The sequence below is a fragment of the Perna viridis genome, chromosome 12 (genome assembly GCF_037379345.1).
Source record: "Perna viridis isolate PV_CMFRI_1.1 ecotype Kerala chromosome 12, ASM3737934v1, whole genome shotgun sequence".
In the NCBI taxonomy this organism is placed as follows: domain Eukaryota; kingdom Metazoa; phylum Mollusca; class Bivalvia; order Mytilida; family Mytilidae; genus Perna; species Perna viridis.
The window spans coordinates 12076167-12090288 of record NC_142456.1 but is presented as its reverse complement, the minus strand read 5'-3'; positions in this window follow the sequence as shown (position 1 = coordinate 12090288).

The window sequence follows — 14122 nt, the reverse complement described above, 5'->3', positions numbered from 1 at the left end:
ACGGTTCTCGCCTGGTCGAAAAGCACAAAAAGAAATTACACAATCTGCAAAATCTACCTTTAAATTGGAACTGTCGTCAGAGTAGATTTCAGAATGATGAGTTTATTGTTAAATATTTATATATATAAAGTCTAAAGGAAGCTGTCGACCAGCAAACTTAATGGGTATCGGATCGTCGAGTCATGATGATGCAGCACAAACACAAATAATTATATAAGTCTAATGGATTGCACAACGATACCGACAAAAAATGCCCTATTAATACTTATATTATATCGATAGATAGAGTAACATTTTTGTTCGACAAGTTTTTCTCAAATGTAACCCCTGGACACCATTGAGGTCTTCTGTCTTTTAGTTGGCTAAGCATATATTACGTTATGATATTTCTCTTTTTATACGATTAAATATTCAAATAAAGAAAAAATGAAACGTTTAAATAATTCTTTTCATTTACCGATATAATTCCACAATAAGTTAATTTAGATAATTTCATCTTGGTTTTATTTTATTGTTAAGCGACAACTTACTAATATATTGTGTATATCCATCGATGGTGACCTAAGTCTATATTTTTAGCGATCCTAGGATCGCTTATAATATTGACCAGGGAATCAGATTCAAAGATATTGATACGTTTATTTGCATATATATACTTTCAAAGCTATGTCTCAGTCTTGTATTTGACATAACTACATATATATTGTTTCTTTGAAATCTCTGTGGCATTTCTTCGAGACTGTGCAATGCTTTCTAAATATCTCTTACTTAATGTTTAGTACTAGTAGTCATCACAATATACTAATATGTGATATTAATTTATCAACCGTTTTCTAGGGATATAAATATAAATCAGGTGGCTTCATTACCAAAGAAAATATTACTATGAAAAGTTCTTGAATTCCGCAGTACAAACATTACAGTAATTATGAAAACTTTGCCTAAAATTCTCGAAATTACCGTAAATGTGAAATGAAATTTTCATGTAAATTGGAAGAAAATTAGGTAAATTAATACCTAACCATGTTAGATGTCAATGTAATATGAAATTATATGCCAATTAAGAATCGTTTAACTCTATAACAACGCTACTTAATATGTTGAACATCCGGGTTCTCTTGTAAAAATGTGACAAGTCTTGTGTAATGAGTCGATCTATAACTGACTAAAATTTGCAACGTTTCATCAAAGCGGATTTTGAAAGCCGTTATTGCAAAACTAATCAAATTACTAACATTTGTAATGGTGTGGCTAATGTTCATTTGGTACAGAGGAAATAAAAATCAATCGTTATTTTCTTGATGTTATACTTTACTGTATATATAATGAGGTGCAAAAGTTTTTTTGTCAACTAAAATATCTAATCTCTTGCTGCATTATGAAAAATGATATATAAGAGAATACAGAAAAAAAACAATTGTAGTTCGAATGTAGTATAATATTGCTACCGATAACTAATAAAAAATAGAAATCCACAGAAAAAAAATACCAAAGTATAATAAATTGCCAGAAAAACAAAACAAAACAAAACAAAAACAAAAACAAAAACAAAGCCAAACAAACAAAATCAAAAACAAACAAACAAAACGAAATATATTCGTATAGCAGTCAAAAAATGTTAACCAATATAACAAAAGTTAAGAGTACTGACCTGACCCTGACATTTAAATAGAAGTCATTATGCGAACCTTAGTCTATTTCTACCGTTTTCAACAATTGTCATTTAGTTCAGTTTTAATAATTAAAGTCGGCTTAAGATAGAACAACGTGCAAATACAGATTCTTATCAGTCTGAATAGAAATACATTATTAGTATTCAAAAATCGTACAGTCTGTGGGAGAAATGTTTCCAGAAGTAATTTGTTTCAGCATGAGGAGAGGACAAGTCTGTCATTCACATTTAGATGATGTCCGATCATCGAAGATATATTATATCAACACATCTGAATGACAATCTTATTAATGCTCCAGGTTGAAAAAAAGAAAGTCTTTGATACATATACCATGCAGTATTAGCCTTATACACAGCAATTTCAAGGAAAGTCATGAATTATTTTCTATCGCTGGATTTTAAATCATCATATAATAAAAACCAAATATAAGCTTTTTATGGCATGTTCACGACTGAAATAGTGTTATTGATTGACCTTACCAGTGCACCGGTTATTACCTGTATGACGTTTGTTCATTCTGAGTTGCTCATTTAAATCTGCTGTATTTTTTTGTATGTTAAATTCAAGATAACATAGTAAATTGTTTCCAATTCTAAATATCTCCGCACTCATCTTAACAGATATATTTACTCTGAAAAAATACAATTGATAACCAAATGGAACTAAGACAACTAAAGCCTTCAACAAGATAAAACAAGCAAACAGCAAATAGAAATAAAACAAAACAAAACAACGAATAAAAACAATAAAAAAATACAAACAAACTACAATGATACAATAAAAGAACACAATATTTTTTTTTATGATTTGCCCTCCTTATTTGATCAATTTGGACATTTGTCATTGTCATTTAAGACTTACGACTTATCTCATGATATATCAAGAGTCTCGCCACTAAAATCCTTTCTCTGACATACTACTTCATCATTTTTTCTTGGGATGGAAATTTTTATTCTTGTCGATCAAATGATGGTCAAGGGAGAGTATTTTCGTACTGCTCAAAAACATTAAGGATAAAAAAGTTTATTCATTAAACTTATTTTTGAATGCAAAAAACATATTTGAAAAGAAATAAAATTTAATTTTTAAAACCTACAAATGATTGGAAACTAATGGAACGCTATATAAAATACAATATTTAAATTGAGGACTTTTATGTTGTAAAAAATTATTTAAGAAACTAAAATATTAAAACGATTTTACCAAATGATGCATGATATATTCAAACCTGTTGTAAAGGTACTACATGTATACAGATAAAGTTTTATACACCATGATCATTATTCACGAGATGTCTGATCCATTGTTGTCGTTAAATAACTTCAATGATAAGGAGGTTAACAGTATACATGTACTGTACAAACCCAGGTCAAACACAGTTATAGTCTCATAAAATCAAAATGCATTTGATGATAATTATTTTGTCTCTTTTATTACAGTCCTGTCGACAAAAATAAATAGTAACAATTCATGTGATCTATCTAATATAATAACCAATATGTTTTGCTTATATTGAAACATGTCGTTTTTCAGTCAAATGCATGGATTAGTTTCAGATGTTCTTTCGACCACGTGGTCTCCCAACGAATATACAACCAGATAGAAAAGGTCATATTTAACAAATGGATAGTTATTTTACAGCATACAGAATGAAAATGAACTGTGTAATGATGAAGAATATTTCTCAGATTTAGCCATTTTTTTGTTATTCGAGCATACAGTACATTTTAATCATTGAAAATGACACATCAGGCGTGGGTTTCACAAAAAAGTCGTAAGTGTGAAATTGATCGTAAATCATGACGTCACAATGCTATTGTAGTTTATGACGTCATCACTTAGATCAACTTTACACTGACGACTTTTTGTGAAACCGACGGCAGTTCCCTGAATTTCTTGATGTTTGAAATCAACAAGATACTAGTAATCAAAACTAATTACAAAAGTTATATTTCGATTGATTTCTGGAAAAGAGAATGTTACGATGAAAGACGTTAAATGGTTGAATTATAAAATGACTTAACATTAAAGAAAAAAGTGTTGTCGGCTATATACACTTTAACAGAATATTACATCTTTCCAATAATTTGCCTATGCTGCAACATTTTGACGAATAATTTTCTTTCAGTTAAACGCAATGTAATATTGATTTCTAGATTTAAATTCTGTTGGTAAAAATGTTACCACAAGAGCTAATTTCAATGATATTTATTTAATACTCATATGAACACAATACACGTCAAGATACAAAACAGATCTATTCAATACCAGTAAAATAGGACAACATTGGCGAAAAATTTATCTTAATTGGTCTCTTTTAATTTCGCCCCGTGCAGGTCCGGGTGTTAAAAGAATAGGCCTGCAGCAGCGCTAAGCTTGTCGTAAAAGGCGACTAAATAGTGCTCAGAACCCTAGCCGGGGGCTAGGGCGCTCTGCCCACAGAGCAACTGGGATGTGTGCGCCAGGTGGTGGAATGGGGTACCCCTGGCGTGTTACATGCTGGGGTTGTCAGGCTATAATACGGAAAACCTGACCTCAAACCATAGAGGTGCACCATGTTGGGAAAGATGCCACGTTCCTCGCACGTTAAAGAACCCTACTGTGGTACTCTCCCGGAGTAGGAACCATAGGGCTCTGCCACAGGAGGCTAAATTGCCCGACTCCACCCACCTCTCCCTATTTTCAGTGGCAATCAAAATTTGTCGACCCCATTGTCCTTGTGCCCCATCCCTTTCTCATTTCATCATCATTTCATGTTCATCTTATCATCAATTTCATGTTCATCGTCTGAATATAGCTGAAATATTGCTGCTCGGACGTTAAACCCCAACAAACAAACAAACTCTTTTAATTTCATTCAAATCAACGTATTCGAACATAATGTTAAAGAAATTAAGAACATGAAACTTTATTTGTAAATGATTCTGTTCATACATAAAGATTGCAGTCATGGTAAGTTTAATACTACTTTATTATTGGTCATTGATTATGTATTGTCCTTGGCTTGGCCTCGGGTATATATAGCTAGCCCTGGTCAAATATGAAGGCATTAATAGCATTTAAGGTGATACACCATTTAAGTTCAGTTCATGAGATACAGTTCTTCCCCATCTTTTATAGCTCATGCGTTGTAACTTCAGTCACATTTTACTTATCACAAGGTGAACGTTTTGGTATTGCATGATCATGTCACAAGACTAGACTTTTTGTCCTATGTCGAACTATTTCAAGGTGCAAAGAAGTATAGTATTTTTACTCACACATGTGTAAATAAAGTATAGTCATTATGTCAAAACTCAAAAGTAAAGTGGTATAATTTACGTGATAATTATATAACCTGCGGAGTTTGTTAATAATGAATGAAAGCAGTGCACTGTTAACGTATCGTGTTTCTTTTCCGTTTTCAATATATAACTGATTGTACCATAGTCCAAATGGGGATATTATAATTTTATCCCAGTCTCAATTTAAATAAACTCCGGAAGATTGCATCTTTAAACTACTGTCACTGTATCTTGGATTGCTATTTATAGCTTTAAACGGTATATAAATCGACGTGGTTCTTTTAGATATAATCAAAAACCTATTATTCCGATATTTTTAATCAAAGGTACGATTTGACTCCTTGATTTTTCCACGTAGGATGCAATTTTATTCATTGAAATGACGTAAGAAATGACATTAAACAGTACTGCGATCACCATTTACCAAATTGGACAACCTCCAAAGTCTGATATACATTGTCATCATATTGAACATAATGTTATGTTATTGTGACAGATTGTTACGGTGCGGAAAAAAAGTAAAGTTGTACGGCTAAAAATGAAACTAAAAGATAAAACATTTCCGATTTTAAATCCAATTATGATGAGAACCATCACAAAAGTCAGGGAAATACAGAACGCTGCAAGAAAATTTCCCTGATCAAAGAAATGTGTGGAACAATTTTAATGAACGAAAAAAAGGGAACTGAGAGTAAACGAGATACGTTTCCGGGAGTCGTTTCTCCTTCAAAATTACTTGCACACTTCACTATTGAATTAGCTATAATATGACGACCAAGATTACAACGGCGGTTAGAAATTAAAATGGGTTAAGTCAAAGTAGAATTCCCTTTAGACCTGTAATATATGCTTTAATGGCATGTCTTGACAGTTTGTATTAGTTTTGTCCATCCATTCTTCCTTGTTTTCTTTCTTCAATACTACCTTTCGTGAACAGAGTGCTACATATCTCTTATCCATCCCTCCTTAAACACCACTTAAAACCTATATCACCCGCGGGCCGATTTTGACATGTAATATTCAGTATATAATGAATGTATAAATAAAGTATTTTTAATCTAAATAAATGATATAATTAATTTGAAACAACTTATGAACATCCTGTAAGAGGTGACGCTAATGCATTTCGAAGAAATTCCTTTTAACCACTTTGGGATTAAGTCTGTTGTCAAGTTATATGAAACGAAAAAAAATATAGGGATCGAAATATGTGTTGTTTTGTATTTTGGCCCAATCCGAACAGTGTTCAATCAGTTTGTGTGGAAGATTATAATGCATTATTTTTATATTACCTTTCATATCTTTGAATGAAATGTTTAAGGTGATTAAAAATATTGTAAGACTTTTACACTTCAGAGGTACAGATAATTTATTACTCGTCATGATTATAACAATTTTCATGACTCGTTGAATTTTAGTTATACGTAGTTATACGACCCCCAAGGTTTGATCCTGAATATGTATCACTGTTTCATAATAAAGCGATGTAACATGTTGACAAAACTGGTAAAATAGTTTCAACCATTATTTGAATTGAAGTTCATCTTTAACCTTGAAACCTCGGTCAACGACATGTGCAATTCCTCGACCGAGTTTCGGAATCGATAAACCTTTTTTGCATTTTTGGTTTGATATTATCTCACTGTTTGTCCTAGTATATTTTTCCTTAAATCTATAACTGATGATTTCCGGAAATTTTATTTGGTGTTTCGATATCAATAGAAAATGTATATCCTATCAGTGTAGCAGTTTTATGCAGAATGAGAAGTCTGATTGGATTATTTCATGTTTGAGTTCAGTTTTTTATGATTCTTTTTTTCGCTTTACGTCCAGTCCTTTAAACATTTTGGTTACAAATGCATTGCCTATCCATTGTTCACATGCATTGCCTATCCATTGTTCACTTCTATCAGCTTTTTGCTTTTTGAACAATTATGTGTGGCTATCTTTTACTGTTTGTCAGTACAAAAGATATGTTTCTTATGTATGAAACATCTTAATACAATTATCCATAAAGTTTGCATTGGAATCAATCTCTATAGAAACACGTGCACTGAATTATATCGAACGAGCACTGTTGCAATATTGTCCTCTTATCATATATGATATAGGAATAAAGGGCAACGTAACAGCCGACACAAAATATGACGTTTATACAAAATTTATGCATTTGTCTATATTGAAAAATATTCGTGATAAACCGATTGTCAACGAAACAACGATTTTGCCTAATATGTTGATAATGCCTTTAGACGTAGGTGGAGTCATTAGTAATAATATAGGCACTCATATTTATCGAAATTGCCCTTTATTGAAGCAACTTACTTTAAGAATTGGAAGCGGGCATTTCTGTATGCTAGAACCCCGGTATCATATAGTCATTTTTTTTCAGATTTTCGTGCTTATTAAGGAATGTCACATGGCATTGTTTGAACCCATTAGAAAAGCGCATTTTTGTTCTCTGATATAAAACAAGGCAGTATACTAGCACAGAAAAAAAAGATAAATAACCGCACTTTCCATTGGTACATTGACTCTATATTTTTCGATATCTAGTATAAAATTTGAACCTTGACGATGGAAGATGTATTCAATAGATCTTAGAAATACTGAATTTCTAGAGTACAATTTAAATGATTCAAGATTTTTTTTTCCTGAAACGGTAGATATCCTAACTATCAAATAAAGGATCATAAAATTTCATTTTATAAATGTTCACTGATTGAAACACACATGGTATGTAACAAATAAATAATTATATTTATGGAATTAAACGAAATGAAACCAAAACATGTACATCTGAAGCAATAGCCTTAGCAATCCTTTACACAATAAAATAAACAAAATTGGCTCGAAGGACAAATGAAGGAACATGCTGTGACATCTTGTAGAATGACAAAAAGAAATACAACAACTGTTTATCGAAGAGTCCTGATGAAATACCAGGTCGATCGACTTAAAAAATAATTTCGATGTTTATTTTGGCCATGCATGTTTTGTACCTAAATATAGATACTGATCTAGATTTAAGAAAATTTGAGAAAATATTTGTCGCCAGCTCAGTCCAGTTCCTTGAATCCATACCTGGTTTTAGTTTAATACCATCAATCAACCTTAATTTATGCATATTGTTGGTCATAACTTTACAGTGTTATAATCTTTAGTCTAACATACAACTGTTGTAAATTATTTTTTTTTATTTCCATCATTCCGATCGTTTCTGGGAAAGGTAGAAACAACAGACTAACTCAATTTTATTGTAACAGCTTATTTGCTGTCTACGTGATAGGAGGTTTGGGATTAACAGCATATAAAGTATCGTTAACTTGATTTCGGAGCGTATCTAACTGATCGAAAAATAGTTATTTTAGGGAAGACTTAATCAAAATGCATCATATATTAATTTCAGCATTAATGATTTTTTCCTGTTAATTTTGTAAGTAATTGTCGTGTGTGATTAATTGTTATCGTGATTCTCAAGTGGAAACAAATGACATTGTGTTAATAACCACAAACTATGTTGTCATTTATTAAAGGTAAATCATTGTTAAAAAGAATATATGTTTTTAATTCACGGTATTACAAAATACAAAAGCGCTAAAACACAGAAACTGTATGTCCTGTAATACGCTACTTTGTGTGTATGTGTGTTATTTTTTCTTTTTTGTGTGTGGGGGGGGGGGGTGATTTTAATTTCTACATTTTGCTGTCTTTTTGTATATGATTCTTCTTTTGAAATACATTTCCTTAGTAGTTGGTTCCAATTTTGCTTATGATAGGGTACTCTATTGATTCATTTACATAATGCTTAAATGTGAAAAACTATATGAGTGGACATACGCATACAAACGAAATATATGTAAAGTATTATTTCATTTTTTTTTCTATTTACTTAATTTCTCAATAAAAACACGTGTTATCTTAAGAACAACAAAGGAATTTAGAAAAAAACAGAAGCAGGTTTTGAATACAGAAAAATGTGACAAATACAAAATATCCATGTATTGAAGCAAGAAATAAGTAAATGTATGAAGTATATATGTCCGGGACATTATATTCCTTGGTGTGTTTGTCAGTTTTCCATGTCTGGTCTTTGTCCCTGCATTACAATCTTTTGGTTCCCTTGATTACTCTTTTACATGTATTTGATGATGGAAGTGATGATTTATTGATGCAGCCTGAATAAACATATCTGTTATAATACATTGGACTTATTACATTTTTACGACCGCTCGACCCGGATTACATTGTTAAAATGCAACAAAAAACCAAAACGCCACAATGATAACGACCATAAATTGTTTGTAGAGATGACTACAAATTTGAAGAACATAACCATGTTGAAGCTGAATTTATATTTTTTCATTTAAAAAATTGTGAAATTTGTTTCATGATTAAAGTCAAAACGAACTGACTTCCGCTTACAATTTTAAGCTCGTTTACTTTTATCTAAATAATGCCGATTGCTTATAATCGTGATATTTTTGATTATATTTATTAAATAACAAATGAATACGCCTATTTTACGGTTTTTAAGTCGCTTATTGTTCAACAATAGGGAGTGGATGTGATACTTGTCTACCACAATATTTATTAGAAATCGGATATTACAGATTTTTTAAAATACTTCAATGTCACCATCAGCATTTTACATTTGTAGATGAAGAATGTTAATATTTCTACTTACAAATATCTTGACTGAAGCGACTTCGAACACTTCATGCGTTGATTTGGTTGATTCGCTAAGTTTGTGCGATACAGTAAACGTATCATATATGATACACTCTTTGTTTTTTGGTCAATAAAATTCATTTACAAGTGTTATATGTGGTCTCATCGACAAGTACGAAGGGTAAAAGACACAAACTAATACATAGATAACCAAAAAGTACCCACTAAACCGGAATGACTCAGGTGATATAAGTTAGATGAAATAAACAATGTTCAATAAAGACCTCGTGTGGCTTAAGCAAGAAAAGGATGCTCAGTTCTATTTTCTGTTTTTTTCTAAGTTTAAGACAACAGCCATCCTTCGCGTTGAAGGTCAATTCCAGTGAAAGAGAAAAGAATCCTAGTAGGTGTATACACCCGGTCCAAAAGTCTGCAGTACTAATTAAACATTGTATGTATTTAACTTTTTACGTAAGTACCTTTCGCTAATGCTTTATAAAAGCATTTGTCACAAAGACATCTATCACTGCTCGTTACGTTGAAAGCTTTTTGTTTTTTCTTCTAATGCACTAGATAATAGAGAGTTGGCATCTGACAAACTTGCATTCTTTGTATCATGTGATTGAATGTGAAAGAACTAGGTGTTGATTTATCTTGCGACTCGTTGCATCCTTTATAAATTTTGAGTGTTATTTGTGTTAAATATACATAACCCGTGCAAAAAAAAAAATCATTTTGCTGACTATTGTTAACATAATTCGTACATAATATAAAAACAAACATGTTTTGCAAACATGAATTATTTATCTTTCATTTAATAAGAATTTACTGTCGTAAAACACGTGGTACATTATTCGAACTCCACTTTCAAATGAAGGTTAGAATTATTAAGCCTGTTTCTGTTATAATATGGAATGGCTGTTACACGAGGTTGCTATTTATCATTGTTCATTGTTCATTTCATTAAAAATGTGATTTTTCGACATTTTATTTAAATTTTACCAACGTATTGTACAGCTGAATTAACAAAATAAGATAAACGTTGCAACATTGAATGCTTGTAAATGGGACACAGCACCACATCTGTTTATGTTTTAGTTTTGGGTATTATCATTTATCAGAAAGCACAATTCATTCAAATAAAAAAAAATAATAATAAAAAAAAATAAATACACAAATAAGGACTTATTGAGATTATCTGTATTAAAAATTTGCTAACAATCGTCATTCCTTAATTACAACGAGCAGCGACAGCATATATTCATTTCGAATAAAGGATTCTACTTGGTTTTCTATGTATGCTTACATTTCAATCTCAAAGTAAGCATGTTTCTGGATTATATATATCTACGTTCTCTTGTTTGTTTGTTGGGATTTAACGTCCGAGCAGCAATATTTCAGCTATATTCAGACGATGAACTTAAAATGGATGATACAATGAACATGAATGATGATGAAATGAAAAAGGGATGGGACACAAGGACAATGGAGTCGACAAAGTTTGATTGCCACTGAAAATAGGGAGAGGTGGGTAGGGTCGGGGGATTTAGCCTCCTGTGGCAGAGCCCTATGGTTCCTACTCCGGAAGAATACCACAGTAGGGTTCTTTAACGTACGAGGACCGTGGCATCTTTCCCAACACGGTGCACCACTATGGTTTGCGGTTAGGTTTTCCGTATCATAGCCTGACAACCCCAGCATGTAACACGCAAGGGGTACCCCATTCTACCACTTGGCGCACACATCCCAGTTGCTCTGTGGGCAGAGTGCCCTAGCCCTCGGCTAGTGTTCTGAGCACTATTTAGTCGTCTTTTACGACAAGCTTAGCGCTGCTGCAGCAGGCCTATTCTTTGAACTCCCGAACCTGCACGGGATAAAAAATCTACTGAACCATTACCCATGCTTGGTTGTTTAAAGCACTTTTAAACATCCCGCAATGTTAGCGATGAAAAAATATTCTCAATATTATGATAAGCTAAAACAATTGTGCAGACGGTGTTGCCATAGATATCACAGCGGTACGAGTTCGAGTCCCGCGGAAGGAACGACCAAAAATGTGCATCGCAAATTTGACAGTTCTAACATCGTTGGGAATTTTTCAGACCCTTCTATAAGTTTACGTTATCTTCCCAGTATCAATTTGAACCGATGGAGCAGTGTAGCGAATAGAGTCGTCACATTCTGACACGTTTGTATAATATTGATTTGTTGTGACATGCATCATTAATTTGATCCTCTATCCTACATAATAACACCTAGATCAACTGTCCTGTACTACCATACATCGTGTACTAAGTTAGTGCCCTTGATTTATCCTACGAGGAGGAATGACCCGGCCAGGAAAGGCTATATCTTATATAGCCTAGCTGGCCGAGTGGTCTAGGGCGCTGGCCTTCGCTGTGACATCTAAGGCAACACCGCCTGCACAAAGTCCAGCGCCCTAGACCACTTGGCCAGCTAGGATATAAAAAATATAGCTTTCGCTATTTAAAGTACAGGTTAAGTTTACTTTTCATAAAAAATGAAAATATGCCCACTTGTCCTGGAAGACTGAAAAAAATGGGTTTTTTTGCAGTCACGTCAGTATTAGTCTTTTAAGCTAATATTATCTATTTGTTAAATCCTAAATATATTATCATTCAAATAATGAATGTGAAAGATCAGAGCTGACGTTAAAGTGCTCTCCTTCCTTCTGGATATTTATGCTATTATTGTTTACTTGTCTGTTTTATTTTTTGTTTTATCTTTTGACAATTAATTTGTTTAGATATGCTTAACCGTGATTACCCCAGATTTCAATTAATTTCAAATTAAATTGAACCAAGTTAAACATGATGCAAAATTGTGGTTCTGTTCCTTTTTTATGGTGATTAACTTTATTGTTCATCAAATTAAATATCTGATATTCCCCATGATTAAAGTGATGGAAACAAGTACTAACAAGTATAGTATTAAGGTATGTATAAAAAATTACACACAAAGAAACATATTTCGAAAAACAATTTGGTCGATCTAAATCAATAACATAAGATAAATAAATGAAATGACAATGTATTAAAACTGCAACGACCTGATCAGCCAGTTCATTGCTCCAGTCGTGTTTTGTCAGATGTCATAACAAATCGAAGACTGTGACGAGATTAGAGCCTGCTGAGTACGGATTTTAATGCTAAATCAAGAAATAATAAATCCATATTGCCAACACGTTTCTCCCTTTCATGATTATTTAACCAGCTGGGTGTCTATCTTTTAATTGTACGAATCTGTCTTGCTTTACTAAGTTAGAGCAGCAAGTGCAAAATAGCAGTGAAGCTGACAAATGCTTATCTTTCCACCTCTTGCGATATCATACAGCATATTGGTGATTAAAACACTACTTAGCAAAGGAAAGGTAAATGATTAAGGGTTAAAGTAAGTTATTTCGGTGTAGAATCAGTTTTCCTAAACATTATAATAATGGACGTTTTTTTTTTACTTTGTAACACTGAGATACAAAAATGTACCACATAAATTAAATGCATAACGAACTACACAGCTAAATGTGCTACATGCAAGATTTGTCATCTGCATGTGATTTCGATAGGTCTATCCGTGCGGTTCATGTTCAACGTGTCATAGTTTTCCTTTCGTCTTTCGTCTACCCCGGACTTTACGTTTTATGAGCCACTCGGAGGGTGTTCTGCATTCGGTCTATTTTTAGGTTTGTAATAACAAAAGCGCTTTAAAACACCTGCATTCTTAAACATTTGTGCATTTTGAACTGCCTTACAAGAAGTATGTGTTAGTGTACATCCTTGGTTCTTGCTGAAGCTAATGCCTCATCAGTGAACCGATTTACGATGGCGATCTTGACTTGATATAGACGACTTGCACTCGGCAAGTGTTTTTTTGAAAAACAGAACACGCTCTTCATACCGATGCGCATGCTCCATGCTCCCAGTATTCAATGGCGTTGCTCATTTTCTGTTGTAACTTTGTATGTATCATTTTGGTTATTTTATGTTCTCTGTTGTGTGTTTTATCTATTGAATTGTGAGTTAAAAAAAACATAAGGCACTGCAGTTTTTGAAGCTCCGTTGATCTGTTCATTTTTCTTCACAAATGTTTGGTATACTGCAATATCTAACTATGAATTCTTCGCATTGCATATTTTGGTTACAGTTTCATAAAAACATAAACAATTGCCTTAATAAACTGAATTTATACATTATTGTTATTCTATTACGACTTTCACAGCAGTGAATAAAATCTGTCTGAGACAATTGCTAATGATATAGATTGGTATTTTCAATTAGGGCAGATCAGTACATAGACACGAACAACTGCTGTTCAATAGTCATATGTTATCCTGTATCTACAATGTGATATGTAACATGTTGACCGAATGCATAATTTCATAAATCAATTGTTATTTGATACTGAAATTAAATTAATTAACTTTTAGATGGAGCTTATGTTTCACTGTTTGTTTTTATCAATTCTAAATATTGATAA